Below are 13,918 nucleotides of genomic sequence, written 5' to 3'. Positions count from 1 at the left end.
TTCTCTAAATTCTCCTTCCTACTACTTATTTCATTATTTTATGTGTTTGTTTATATGCATTGGATTTATAAATTGACAGTTCAGCGTCTCTTCAGCTTGATTCTGCAAGAATACAATTAATAATTAGAGCTGGGTGAATAATTTTCAGCACACGCTTTCGGTTCTTGAAATTTGCTAGTTTTTTGGGTGGGGGCATGAACTGCTAAAGACAGAGGTTCACATTTAGCAAAAATTCACAATTTGCTGATGAAAATATGTATGGAAAATGTTGCTATTAGGACAATACTGAATATAATATAGGCAAATATAATAGGCAGATTTAAAGCCTATGTTCACATAGGCTGGTCTGTTGCTTACTTTTAATTTAAGCAGAAATATCAAGTGGATTTTAAAGGCACCCTCATATTTCTAAGAGTTTTATCACTCAACACACAAAGCACTGTCTTTTGAAAGTTTGGAAAATAATTAGGTGATCTGTGGTATCAATGACACATCGCTAACTGATAGGTTTCAAAATGTAATTGTAAACATGGAATCATCATCAAACTTCTAGCTGAGTCTAGTAGGGTCCCGTAGCATTCTTGGCCCTGTGCTTGTTGTCAATAACTTGGAAGAAAACATAGTCATGATGTATAAAGTTTGCAGGTGATACAAAGATATGGGAGAGGATGGTTCAATGCTACAGAGCCATCTGGATAAGCTCCCATCAGGGAGCTCAATCTGTTTAACACAGGGAAGGTTACAGGGTGATTTGATCAGTCTATAAGCATCTACACAGGGATCAGAAATTTGATTAATAGACAGCTGTTCAATCTAGCAAAGGTCTAACATGATCGAATGGCTAGAAGTTGAATACAAACAAATTTAGACTAGAAACATGCAAATTAGTAACTCTGAGGGTAATAACCATTGGAACAACTTACTAAGAGCTGTTGTGAATTCTCCATCACTGGAAATTTTCAAATCACGATCGGATGTTTTTCTAATCCTGCTTTAGTATGCTCTAGGTTCAAACAGGAATTAACTCAGGGAAGTGCTATGGCCAGTATTATACAGACGGTCTGACTAGATTATCACAATAGTAATTTATAGCTTCATAATTCAAGCATCACATAGAAAGCAGTAGTATAAAACCCACAGTAACAACAATTATGGTTTCTTAAGTTACCTAATTATCTCAAAATCAGACCTGGGGAGGATAGGAGAAATGGTTTTCAGTCCAGCTATTATTTATTAGTCTTACATGCTTTTCTGGGAAAGGCAGATGAGGTTTCCTGGCAAAGAAAGTAGTTGAAATCAATGAAACTTGAAAACATGAATACTTAATTTACCAGGATCCTATTTGTATCAAAAAGCTATATTTTAAAGATGCTTATAGTTGACTGGGGACTTCATTTCTTGCAAGCAGTTGCTCCTACTGGTAAAACATATATACTGTAAAATAAATTGTAGATTCAGGGTAACTTGTATGCAAATAGGAGATTTAAGGTTTAAAGCTCTCTTGCCTCATTCAAATTGTAATAAGCAAGATTTTTTTTTAAGTTCCTTGTGGTCTACTAGCTGGAAAAATCCCCAGATCACCTGAAAGAAGGGGGGAAAAGGAATTATTTTATGTTTTAAAAAGGATTTATTTTATTTAGATTTTTACTAAGTACTTAATTAAAAATTGACTAATTTAAAGAGAAAGCAATAATTTTCTCTCCCCAAATATTTTCATAAACTGATCCAGAAGCTGAGAGTTTTTTTGGAGCCTGGAAAGCCCTGTGTTCCCATGAGATTCTCATTCTGAATCAGTAATCCTATGGTTAGCACAGGTAGTTTTCAAATTTTCTCACAGCATTATTCTCAGCTATAAAAGAAATGGCCCTTAGAAGAGCCCTACAACATAAAGAAGCCATTTTGGTGAAATAATAAAGATTGAAAACATGATAATGTGATTCAGAACTGCCCTAGATGGTAGATCCTCAACTAGTCAATAAAATGAGGTTTAATTAAAAAAAAAAAAGTATGACAGGTGATGTAGCAAGTGATGTCCTGAGGACGCTTGCTTCTCTACTAAAAGAAAATCTATACTCTAGTAACTCCCACTGATATGAATACAAGTTGCCTGTAGTGCATGGAGAATAGAGCCCTAAATGTCAACACAATTCATTCTTCTTTTCTTTGGTTCACCTGGTGTATTCCTGCTAAATCCTTGGGGTCTGATTATTCCTACACACTGTTATCCACCCCTCTAGTCTTTAAGTCCCTCTGAGAGCATCTAGGGATATGTCTAGTCATGGACTGTGTTTGCAACTCGTAGTCCTACCTGAGCTAACTTTAATCTAGAATAACTGGCTCAGATACTGGTGTGGTGAAACCATGGCCATACAGGCTTCAGGATGGCCTAGCCACACAAGTAATTATCCAGGGATTTGGGCAGCTTGTACAGCCCATGTTGCGATGACTTTACTGCTCTGGTTCCTGAGCTAGCTAGACAAACTAACTCAGGTATGTCTACACGACTACATATCTGACACGTGTTGTGTGTTCTCTCATTCTCAATGGAGTGTCTTTTTTTTATAGGTTTTGGGGGAGGTGTTTCTGTTTTGTTTTTTTAATATACATTTTGATCTGTCTTCTTGAACAAATGCATTGCAACAAGTGGAAGGTGATGAGGTTCCCTTAGTTCTGGGGGAGTTCATGCCGCAGTTGCAGACAGGCCTGCAAGAAAGTTCTGTCTCCTGCACAGACAAATTTAACTCTTACTGCAGAGGGTTACATTGTGTCAGAGGAATGTACCAAGTTCTCATCCCATAGCTTTATGCTTTTTTTTAGATTTCCTGAGCCTAGGCCAGGAAGTGCTCTGAAGATAAGGAGGTATCCTTGAACTTGTTTAGAAGCTGTATGGGAAACCAGTGTAGAGCACAGAGGACAGGTTTGAAATGTTCATGGCAGCCTGTGTTGATGAGGAGATGTGCAAGGAGAGAAAGACTGACCCTGATACAGACAAATACATCAAAAGCTTTACAAAATGACAGTTCATAGACCTTGGGTTTTTGAGCAACTGATTTCAGATGCTGGTGTGAACGTATAATTACAAATCAGTGTCTCTGCTTTCTTTGTTTTTGTTTTGAGGGTATTTTGATTTGGGAAAGCTTCTTTACCAAACATATTGCACAGGCAGGTGAAATGTATGGAGTAGGCATGCACAAAATTAACTTCATTTTGTACCACAAATATACATTGAATGCTAAATTATGTCTCAGTGATATGGGACACTAAATGTTACATGTGGAAGTGCCGTAGGTGCTTGGGGTGTATCTGTGCTGGCTAGAAGATGGGAGGCATCATGGCAAAAAGGCATGGCTAACACTTGGCTTCTGCAAAGCCCAAAGAGGCCACAACAGTTAGAGGAAACATAAAGTAGCCCTTAAGTCTGTGGGAGCCTTGTAATTAGTAAGGTGCAAGCCATGAGCCAGCCCCAGAACCTGGCTGAATTTCCCAAATATTTAAAACATATGCGATTTCATACTTCATATTTTTTCAGTATTACATTTGCTCATTTTTGTTTTTTCTTAATTTTTTTTATGGAAACTGCTTGTTCATCTAGATGGCAATTTGTGAGGAATGTTTATTAGTGTTTGGTTGGAAGGCATGGGAGAAGAAAGCACAGCTAAAGAAGGGCCTAAGCCAGATTTCAAAACACACCTGTTCCCTTTCTAAATTCAGGGGGAGGGGTTTTCAAATGCAGTGGTTGTTTTTTGTCCATTACAGAGAGGAAGTGGATATTTCCAAAATTTGGCTCTGGCTCTGAGTTTGAATTTTGTGGTGTATGTATTTGGTGTCTGGTCCATCCCTAGAACCAGTTTTAATTTTGGGATCACTCCATATGTTAGTTTTTTGTTGGTAAGTGGTGAGTAAGATGAACCATATTTGCCTGTAGAATTATTCAAGTAGCTCCCGCTGCAGCGAAGTGAACCTAAAGTGCGAGTCTGAGACTTGAATGAGAGCTGACAGTTAAATTTTGATCCAACTGTCCACATAAGAGCATCTCCTCCCCGCCCTTATCATGTATAGGATCTAAGGATCAACTTTTCTCGTGGGGAGCCTGGCTACAGCACTTCAGTTTCCTAATCAAAAATGTCAACCAACCGTACTCAGTGACTGGTTCTTGAGGGTGAGAATTTCTGCTGCCGTTGGAGCTTTGTACGCTCCTGCCAGAGTCCTTGTTGCATCTGCAGGGCTGGCACTCTTGCTCCTTAAATAATTTATGCAAAAGTGGTGCTGTAATGTGTCAGAAAACTGCAGTCATTTAAGAGGAAATGGCAATGGATAGAGAGAAGACGTGTGCTAACAAACACGTGCCCAGAAAGATTAAAAAAAAAAAACAGGTAAAAGCAAAGAAGACAAGCAAATGGAGCTCAATCTGTCTCCGGCTTCTTCCATGCCTATCCCCCCTCATCCCCTTCTTTTTGCGTAAATACTCAATAAACCACATTCATTTATGAAATAAGAAAGTTGGAGCAAAGCAACAGCGGATAAGTGATATTTTGTGTCACTGGAAGATGATGAAGAGAGAGATGCTTCTATTGTCCATCACACTGTGAAAACTGACAGAACAATCAAGCAAAACACTTTGTAATTGTATGACTTACTTTGTTCAGAAGCAAAGCAGAGCTAGACGCATACAAATGGCCAGGCTGGAACAAGCCCATGGTGCATCTCATTTGGGTATCTTGCCTCTAAAAGTGACTAGTGCTAAATAGTTTGGAGGAATACATAAATCCCTCAGGAATGGGGTGTATAGAACCATTCAGGAACTGGTAGTGAGGTGGTTAACTCACTCTAAGCACTGGAAAGGTTGCAGCTGCATACTTTAAGTGCAGGGATTGTCACAGTAGCAAGACTGAGTCTGTTGTCATGCCATGAGTCACCTGAGCAATTTTTCCATCCTCAGTATAAAAGGCAGGTGTTCCGAACAGTTTGGTTTACTGGCACAAATCGTCCAACAATCCTTGGGGGAAAAGCAAAAATTATTAGCAGAGGAAAAAGTCGTCTTTGTTCTGTTTGTGTAAACCAGACTCCAACTTGGGATGCTCAAAGCCTTTTTGAAGTCTGGGTTTGAGCCCAGAGTATGCGAACTTCTGCTGGCTTGTTCTGACAGCAGACTGGAGGCTTAGTACTTGATTGTAGGATTTTTTTTTTAATCCTGTTCCTACTGAATTCTGAAAAGCCCAGCTACACTGTCAGTTGGGCTTTGCACACCCTCTGTGGCATAGGTCCTTAACAGAACCACAGCTTGTCCCACTTGTCACCGCCTGTTGTGTAGCTGTTAGTGCATAATATACCACAGGTGGAATAGCCACAGTAAGTGGTATCTTCTAGAGACAGCTGACATTTCAAGCTTGACATTCATTATTTTCTTTTATTCAGTATAGCGACAATCTGAATAAATTCCTGGATGAAGGTATCTACTATATGGTGCTCTCTGTGCGCCCACCGTGAATGTTGTGTAACTCATCTGATTGCAAAAATGTTAGACACATTTCCTAATTTTCGTACGTGCTGTCCATGTATACTACCTAGGCTGGGAGGCACGTTCCCAGCCGCAGTGTAGATATACCCTAAGAGTCTGTGTAGACCATGCTTCTGCACACTAAAAGTTCTATAGTGTGCTTTGATCTACCCCACTTTGAAAGAGCCTTGAGCATTGTATTTATCAAGCCAATGTTGGAAAAAATCGGCCAACAATGTGATGAAAGAAACAAATTGTTATATTACTGATTTGCACCTGAAGTAAATTTACCTCTTCCTGCCCAATGTGTTATGTGCCTAAATGTACAACGCATTTCATTGATTTTTTTCCCCAATGGGTGCCGTTAGACTTTATATAACAGTAATGTAAGAGACAGTCATGTCAATCAACCTTTAAAATCCAGTTTTGATTTAAACACCGCTTGCTTAAATCTTCCATGTCTACCCAGTCCCACATATCTATACACTCATTGAAATGAATAGTTGTCAAAAGAACAAAACATGTAGTGTGTGTGTTCCACACTGATGTATGCAACTCTGAATAAAATTACAAAGAAACTGTCTGTCACTTATGTGACTTTAAAAAAAAATCAGATCCGGGGGGGAGGGGTGAATATACCAACTTCAATCAAACATAAAGTTGCTTTTTAAATAAAATGTTATTAGCATTAGAGAGTGCATATGTCTAGGGAGGTTGCTATGATGAGGAGAGAAAAATATTTTGTTGAAATTCTAAATGGTCAAAAAATGTAGATACCTTCATAAGCTGGTAAACAAATAGCCAAATAATTTTGTGAGAATTTGAGATATTGTTAATTAAATATTTTACACCTAGCTCTAGCATATAATTATGAATCACTGTGTGTCCCATTTCCTTCAGTGCTTCTTCAGATTGTCTTTGTCAACCCTGTTGGTTTTTTAAAGGTGTGATCCAATGTCTGTTGAAGTCAATGGAAATATTTCCTTTGTCTTCACTGGCGTTTTCTAGCATGCCCATGGCTCTTAATGACATATGCCATTACTGTATATGAAACATTCTAATCCTAACTTCATCCCTGACTTCTCTCACTGATAGTGCTGGGTGACATTTTTCAGACAAATAGTTTATTTTCTGAAAAATTCAGCTGAGGTCAACTGAAACTATTTTTGCAAATTTGGGTTGACATTTTCAAAATGGAACATTTTGATATTTTGTTTGGAACAATGTTTCTTTTTAGAAACAAATCTAGGAATATTTCAAAAGGGTAAAACACATAAAAAAAAGTAAACAAAATAAAAAAAATATTTAATTTGGGTTGACTGAGAACATTGGTTAGATCCAAAAGAAATGTGTTTTGTTTGGGAGAAACCAAAAAAAAAAAAAATCAATTCCAGGTCAACTCAAAATAAAATATTTTTTGGATTTGTTCAGTTTGATTATTGATCCAAAAATTGGATCAGTTCTAGTCACTTAGGTATTTTACAGATCTATATTAGGACATGATACTAAGTCATCTTTACCATACATCAGAGATTCAACTTCCCCAAGTTTTACTGTTTTTAAATAATCTTTTTGCAAAGCTGTGTTTTACCTTGATAACAGTGGCCTTCCTGTGATAATATTTCTCTTGTGTGGGGCTTCCCTGAGTAATATTACTTTGTATTTACAATTTTTGGAGGATATTCTTTTTTCCCTACAATGATTTTATGGCATCACCCAAAGCACCTCAGTATCCTGTTACTTGCCAGACTAAATATACAACTCTTAATGAGATCATTAAGTTCTTTAAAAAGGGATGGGATAAATAAATCTGGTGTGACAGTGACAAGTTCTTCTAACTGCATCTCTCTCCTTGTGTGTCTGTCTTTCTGTCATCTCACCAACGTTACCTACTGCACAGAGCACAGCCACGGCCTGTATTGCCTGGGCTGGAATGTCATTTCTCCCAGTCACAAGCTACCAAAGTGACCTTATAACATTTGGTTGCGCTTCTGTCTGTGTTCTTTTATACATTCCTCCCCCACCCCACCCTCTTCCATAGGCTGCCAGTCAGGAACACAATTTAGTCTGAAGGCTAATGAGAAAAGGAAAAAAGAAATCACAGAAGAATGGCTACAGCCATTATATAATATCCCGCTCATAACTATTGGTGAAGGGTTTTATTACACCAACTGAAGCTCTCAGTAAGGAGTGAGTAATGTAGCGGATGTTATGTTTCCAGGGTCACTATGGTAAGAAAAGCTTCATGAAGAACACTAGCATTTCAATGCTAGAAAAAAAATACCATTAAGAAGTAAGGATAAAGGAAGACGTTTCTCTTGCCCTTGCTCAATACTCTGTGAGGGCACACAGGCCTTTTGAAGATATACCCTGAAAAAAGAATGCAAGCACTTCTGAGTCTGTCTAAAATATTGGCAAATCAATCTCCCTCCTCTTCGAAGGGCAAGGTAAAGATTCTGATAAGTGACTCAGCCAGGGGAGTTGAATGAGAGTAGGTGCTCAAGCCCTCTGTCTGTGGAGGAGAATTAGTCAACTTCTCAGTTCGTATACACAATGTACCAGTTTGAAATGTGATAAATGCCTGAATTAATTATGATCTAACCTCCTCCCCTTCCCACCACCACGACCCTGTTTACCAGTTCCTTGAACCATACCAGATAGGTAGTTTAAGATTCAAATCTCCCCTTCTTCCCCATCTATCTTCCCTCTCCCATCTTCCTCCATACATATAAAGTCATAACTTCTCCCAACCACTTTATAATGTATATACTGTGCTTTGCATGCAGGATGTTTGTTTCAGATTTGGGGACACCGGTTTTCAGATCTAAATACAAATCCATATCACTAGTATTAGCTCTCTAGCTGCCTGCCTCCATTGTTTTCCACCTAACAAGAAAACAAAACGAAGCAGACCTCATAACTTGGGAGGATTTATACGCCTTGAAAATGCAAATACACTGGCTAAGTGTGTCTTAGTCCTCCTTTACTGGCAGGATCACATAGCTGTATAGGAATCTGTTACTTCCTGTGAACTAGTAGATCTAATTCGTTGGTTCAGTCAGAAGAGTCTCATGCTTTTAGATCTAGAGGTCCCAAGTTCTGCCCATGCCGACAATCCATCCAGGCTGTTACATAAGTCTAGTCTTTTTCCCCATTATGGTGGCCTAACCACCCACTCCAATCTGAGTTCAGATCTCTTAGATTTCAAAGCCAAAAGTTATGTTTAAATATGTTTAACATAAGAACAGTCTAGAGCAATGGTCTATCTAGCCCAGTATCCTGTCTTCTAACAGTGGCCGGGGCCAGATGCTTTAGAGGGACTGAACAAAACAGGGCAATTCACTAAGTGATCCATCCCTTCTCCACTCCCAGCTTCATGCAGTCAGAGGTTTAGGGTCACCAAGAGCATGGGGTTGCATCCCTGATCATTTTAGATAATAGCCATTGATGGAGACCTACCCTCTATGAACTTATCTTTTTCCAATCCAGTTACACTTTTGGTCTTGAGAGCATCCCTGGCAACAATTTCCACAGGTTGACTATGCACTGTGTGAAGAAATAATTCCTTATGTTAGTTTTAAACCTGCTGCTGATTAATTGGGTGACCTCTGGTTTGTGTGTTATATGAAGGGGTAAATAACACTGCTCTAAGCACTTTCTCCATACCATTCATGATTTTATAGACCTCAATCATATCCCCTCTCAGTCATCTCTTTTCCAAGTAGAGTAGTCCCCGTCTTTTTAATCTCTCCTCATATGGAAGCTGTTCCATACCCCTAAGCATTTTTGTTGCCCTTCTTTATACTTTTTCCAATTCTAGTACATCTTTTTTGAGATGAGGTGACCAGAACTGCACACAATATTCAAGGTGCGGGCATTCCATGGATTTAACTAATGGCATTGTGTTTTCTGTCTTTTTATTTGTCCCTTTCATAATGTTTCCTAACATGTTTTCAGAGAATTATCCATGGTGACCTCAAGATCTTTCTTGAATGGTAATGCAGTAGAACTTCAGAGTTACGAACACTTCAGAATGGAGGTTGTTCATAACTCTGAACAAAATGTTATGGCTGTTCTGTCAAAAGTTTACAAAAGTTCTTTGACTTAATACAGCTTTGAAACTTTACTATGCAGAAGAAAAAATACTGCTTTCCTTTTATTTTTTAGTAGTTTACATTTAACACAGTACTGTATTGTATTTGTGTGTGGGGGAGGGGGGTTCTCTGCTGCTGCCTGATTGTGTACTTCCAGTTCCAAACGAGGTGTGTGGTTGACTTGTCAGTTCGGAACTCTGGTGTTCATAACTCTGAGGTTCTACTGTAGACCCCATCATTCTGTATGTACAGTTGGGATTATGTTTTCCAATGCGCATTACTTTGCATTTACCAACACTGAGTTTCACCTGCCGTTTTCTTGCCCAGTCACCCGTTTTGTGAGATCCCATTGTAACTCTTCACAATCTGCTTTGGACTTAACTATCCTGAGTACTTTTGTATTGTCCGCAAACTTTGCCACCTCACTGTTTACCTCTTTTTCCAGATCATTTATGAATCTCTTGAACAGCATCGGTCCCAGTACAGTACCCTGCTATTTACCTCATTCCACTGTGAAAACTGACCATTTATTCCTGCCCTTTGTTTCCTAACTTAATCAGTTACGGTTCGATGAGAGGACCTCCCTCCCTTCTGTCTTCCACATGAAACCTTGTCCTGCACTCCTTACTAGAGTACACCTTATGTTTGTCCTTGCCGAAACAATCAATGGTTTGTCTGAATATATTAGTTTCTTGGAAAAGAACATCAGTCTCAAGAGCAATCAACTTTGCTTCAAAAACCAAGGCCTCCCATGGAAATTTGCTACATTTTCCACTTGAGCTTTGTGTGATCATTTTCTTTACTGACAGACTACGGAGAAAATATAAAAATAGCATGGGGGAAATAAATAAGGTTTAGGCTTTTAAATTATAAATGTAAAAGTTCCAAACCTCCCCCCGCACCAATATATTAGAACTTGAAGTTGATACTCAGGCAAAGTGGTCATGGAAATCTATGGGGATTTTTTTGAGGACTGAGGACTGATCTAAAACAACAGATGATGGATTTGGGAGTTTGTCTCTTCTGTGTAAATATCAGAACATTGTTTTCATATAAACTCTAAATGTCAGAATATGCAAAAATTAATTGCATATGCACCCATAGCTTTTCCCAATTTAATGCACTTTGTTAATTTTGTTGGGCAAATGGATTGCCCCAGAATAAACCTGCTACAAACAAATTTTATGATTAAGATTTTGTATTCTGATTATTCCCATGAGCGTTGTCCACATTATATATGGTGGCCTTAAAGAGAACACTTCTTCCTGCTTCATCTATTTCTTGGTTCATTTCTCTTATCTAGATCTGTTGTGAGTACAAGGGTTTATTCCCTTTCACATAAAATAGTAACTGGCAATTCCAAAACCATGATTTAGAAGGGTTTGCCCAAGATAGTGATCAGTCCTTCAGAGTAACGCAGGAAATCAAGAAACTGTATGTTTATTACAAGTCACACAACTCTCCAGGTCTTAATTCAGCAGGGCAGATATATGACTGGTACAAGCCTTCTTTTCCTCCTTTTTGGTAACTCTTGAGTTTGCTTATATACTCACAACTTCTTGCTGATCTAATTTTTCAGAACACTCCTGTTCTTACACTTGGCTGCTTCAGTAGTTTTCCCTTTTGAGGTTTCACATTTCAATTTGGCTTCATACATAATGGCATCAAATTTTGTGGCAGCATATCTTTCACTTCCTTTCAGTTTATTTATGGTGTCTTATCTTCTTTTCTGCAACCATCAGCCCTGTCAGCGAACTAGGAACTGATTCAAAGGCAATTCATTTGGGCACCCAAGTGTAGCTTGCATTGAGCCAATCTAAAATTCAGTGCAGTTCTGGAAAGAGGTGTTTGCCTTCCTATGAACTATGGTCCAGGATTCTGGTAACCTTCAAACAGCAAAGTAAACACTAGCCAGCCCATAATCTGGTTCTCATCATTCTGTGCCAGTATTTATTAGTATTATTAATACCTAGCTCTTAAATAGCACTAATTCATTTTAATATATGCTGTATGTGCAGGGCTGTATCATCCATAACAAAAGAAAACAACTGTGTGCCTTGGCAAAAAGCCCCAATAGTCAGCAAATTCAATAAACCTACAGTTATCCTAGGTTAAAAAGGACACCAGTTTCAATCACATGGTGGACTATTTTTTTCTTACTTTGATTCCTGGTTCAAAGGAGATTGTAATTCACATGTATTGGGCTAAGTTTTGGGACAGGGCCAAATGATAGCCCAAAAGCGACACATACCTGCTAGATCTGGGAGGGAAACTGTTACTGTCCCACAAAAAAAGGGGGGGATTTCAAAACAACAAAAAATCCTGATTCAGGAAGAAAAGGTGAAATCTCACACTTTAGTGAACTGGGAAAAAAAAATAGATTTGGACCACTCCAAACATTTAGATTTCAACCTTTTTTAAAAAGACATTTTACTTTAGTTAGCTTGCATTTTGAAACAAAAAGTTGTTTTGAATAGGAAAACTGAATTTTTTTTTTTGAAATGTTGACACACAACATTTCAACAGCTTAAAAACTTTCCCTACAAATGTTTTCACTAGCATGATTCATTGAAACTAACTTTTCCCGAAAAAAGTTTCATTTGCGACGTTTTGTCAAAAAATTCCCAACCATGTCTAATGTGCACTGCAAAAACCTTGTTACTGTGCATCCATATTTTGACAGCCACAGTCTCCTACATCACTTATTCCTGCTGCGTGTATGAATAATCCACTCCCTACAATGTAGATAAGACCCATTGCTGTATCATCTGTATAAATATTCAGAACATAGTTCCTTTTGCAAATGGCCCCTCAGAAGGTCTTGAATAAAGTCATGCTCTCGCTGCTCAACGTGTATCTGCTGCTGGGCACTGAAGTGTGACTGAAGTAGAGAAAAGACAGGGCTCAGCTGTAATGAATATAAAGGGAATTCCTTATTCAGATTGTTGAACTCAGACAGTATTTTGTTTCTAAGAGCTTGTCTACACTACTGCTTAAGTTGATGTAAGTTACATCATGTAGGGGTGTGAAAAAGCCACCCCCGAGCAACGTAACTTACATTGACTTAAAGTGGTATCTATACCCGGCTATGTCAGTGGGAAATGCTCTCCCGCCATCATAGCTTCTGCCTCTTATTTAGGTCGGGAGCAATTACGTCAGTGGGAAACCGCTCTCCCGTCACCAGAGAATAGCATGTCTTCACCAGACATATTAAATCGGCACCAATGCAGCAGTGCCAATTTAGCACGGTAGTGAAAGACAAGTCCTAAGTTAGCTCTGACTAATTAAACTCAGCAAACTCAGCCTTTATTGCCTAGTGTTACCACCAGGGGTCTCCCTAGGTTTCCATGGACTCAGTAGTCATGAATGTGACTGCGACTGACATTTGTGTGTAGAAAAGGGCAAGTTCTGGCTGTGTATACATGATCCGAAGCCCATTGAAATCAATAGATGGATTCCCATGGCCTTAATAGGTTTTGGATAATGCCCTATGAACGTAAATATAGTTCACAAGGCCCTGATGGGAACAATTAAAGAGGGGTCTCTTCACCTACCCACAAAGATGCCTTTTTTCAACCTCCAGCCAAAAGAACAGATCTAACACTCTGGCTGCTTTTAGGGTACAACCTCTCTCAAAATGATGTTGAAATATGTGAACACTGAATTATGAATGCATGAATATTATATTATAAATTAACTTTGGAAAACTTCTCTGGTGAAATGTGCCATGCTTATGAGCCAATGACAAGCTTCATTAACATCACTGGAGAATTTGAAAGAGGTAAAAATTAGGTTAGAAAGAAAGTAATATAAAAAACCCCTGTCACACCCTTCTCCAGTAACTAACCTTAGCTGCTCCATTGCAGTTGTGAGTCCAGTTGTACTAAAACTGCGGTAACCAGCTAGACTGGTAGGGTGGCCTAGCAATTAGAATTTCAGCTCCAAGTTTCCAGCAGGTACAATGACTCTACAGCAGCAACTAGGCGGGGGGGCAGCGGCATTACTGCACACAGCCAACTATCAAGACAGTTTACTTCACAATTTCATCTCTCAGCTGCATCAAAAACGCTGGCTAAAGCCAAGACACCCCTTTTCTGAAATAGCTGAGCCTCAGACAGTATATTAGACTAGCTGAGCCTCAGACAGTATATTAGACACAACCTTTCTGAGCAACAGTGGTAACAGGTGGTGCGGGACTACATTTTGGATCCATGGCACACTTTTTTGGTGGATAGACAATTCAGATCTGCATGCTCTAGTCTCTCTGGATCAGCTCTTACATGCCCCTCAGAAAATCGGTATGAACCAGAAGACCCTTCTTTGTTAC

Source organism: Eretmochelys imbricata, chromosome 9 (assembly GCF_965152235.1).
Source record: "Eretmochelys imbricata isolate rEreImb1 chromosome 9, rEreImb1.hap1, whole genome shotgun sequence".
Taxonomy (NCBI): Eukaryota; Metazoa; Chordata; order Testudines; family Cheloniidae; genus Eretmochelys; species Eretmochelys imbricata.
The sequence above is the reverse complement of the archived record's forward strand: the minus strand, read 5'-3'. Positions refer to the sequence as shown.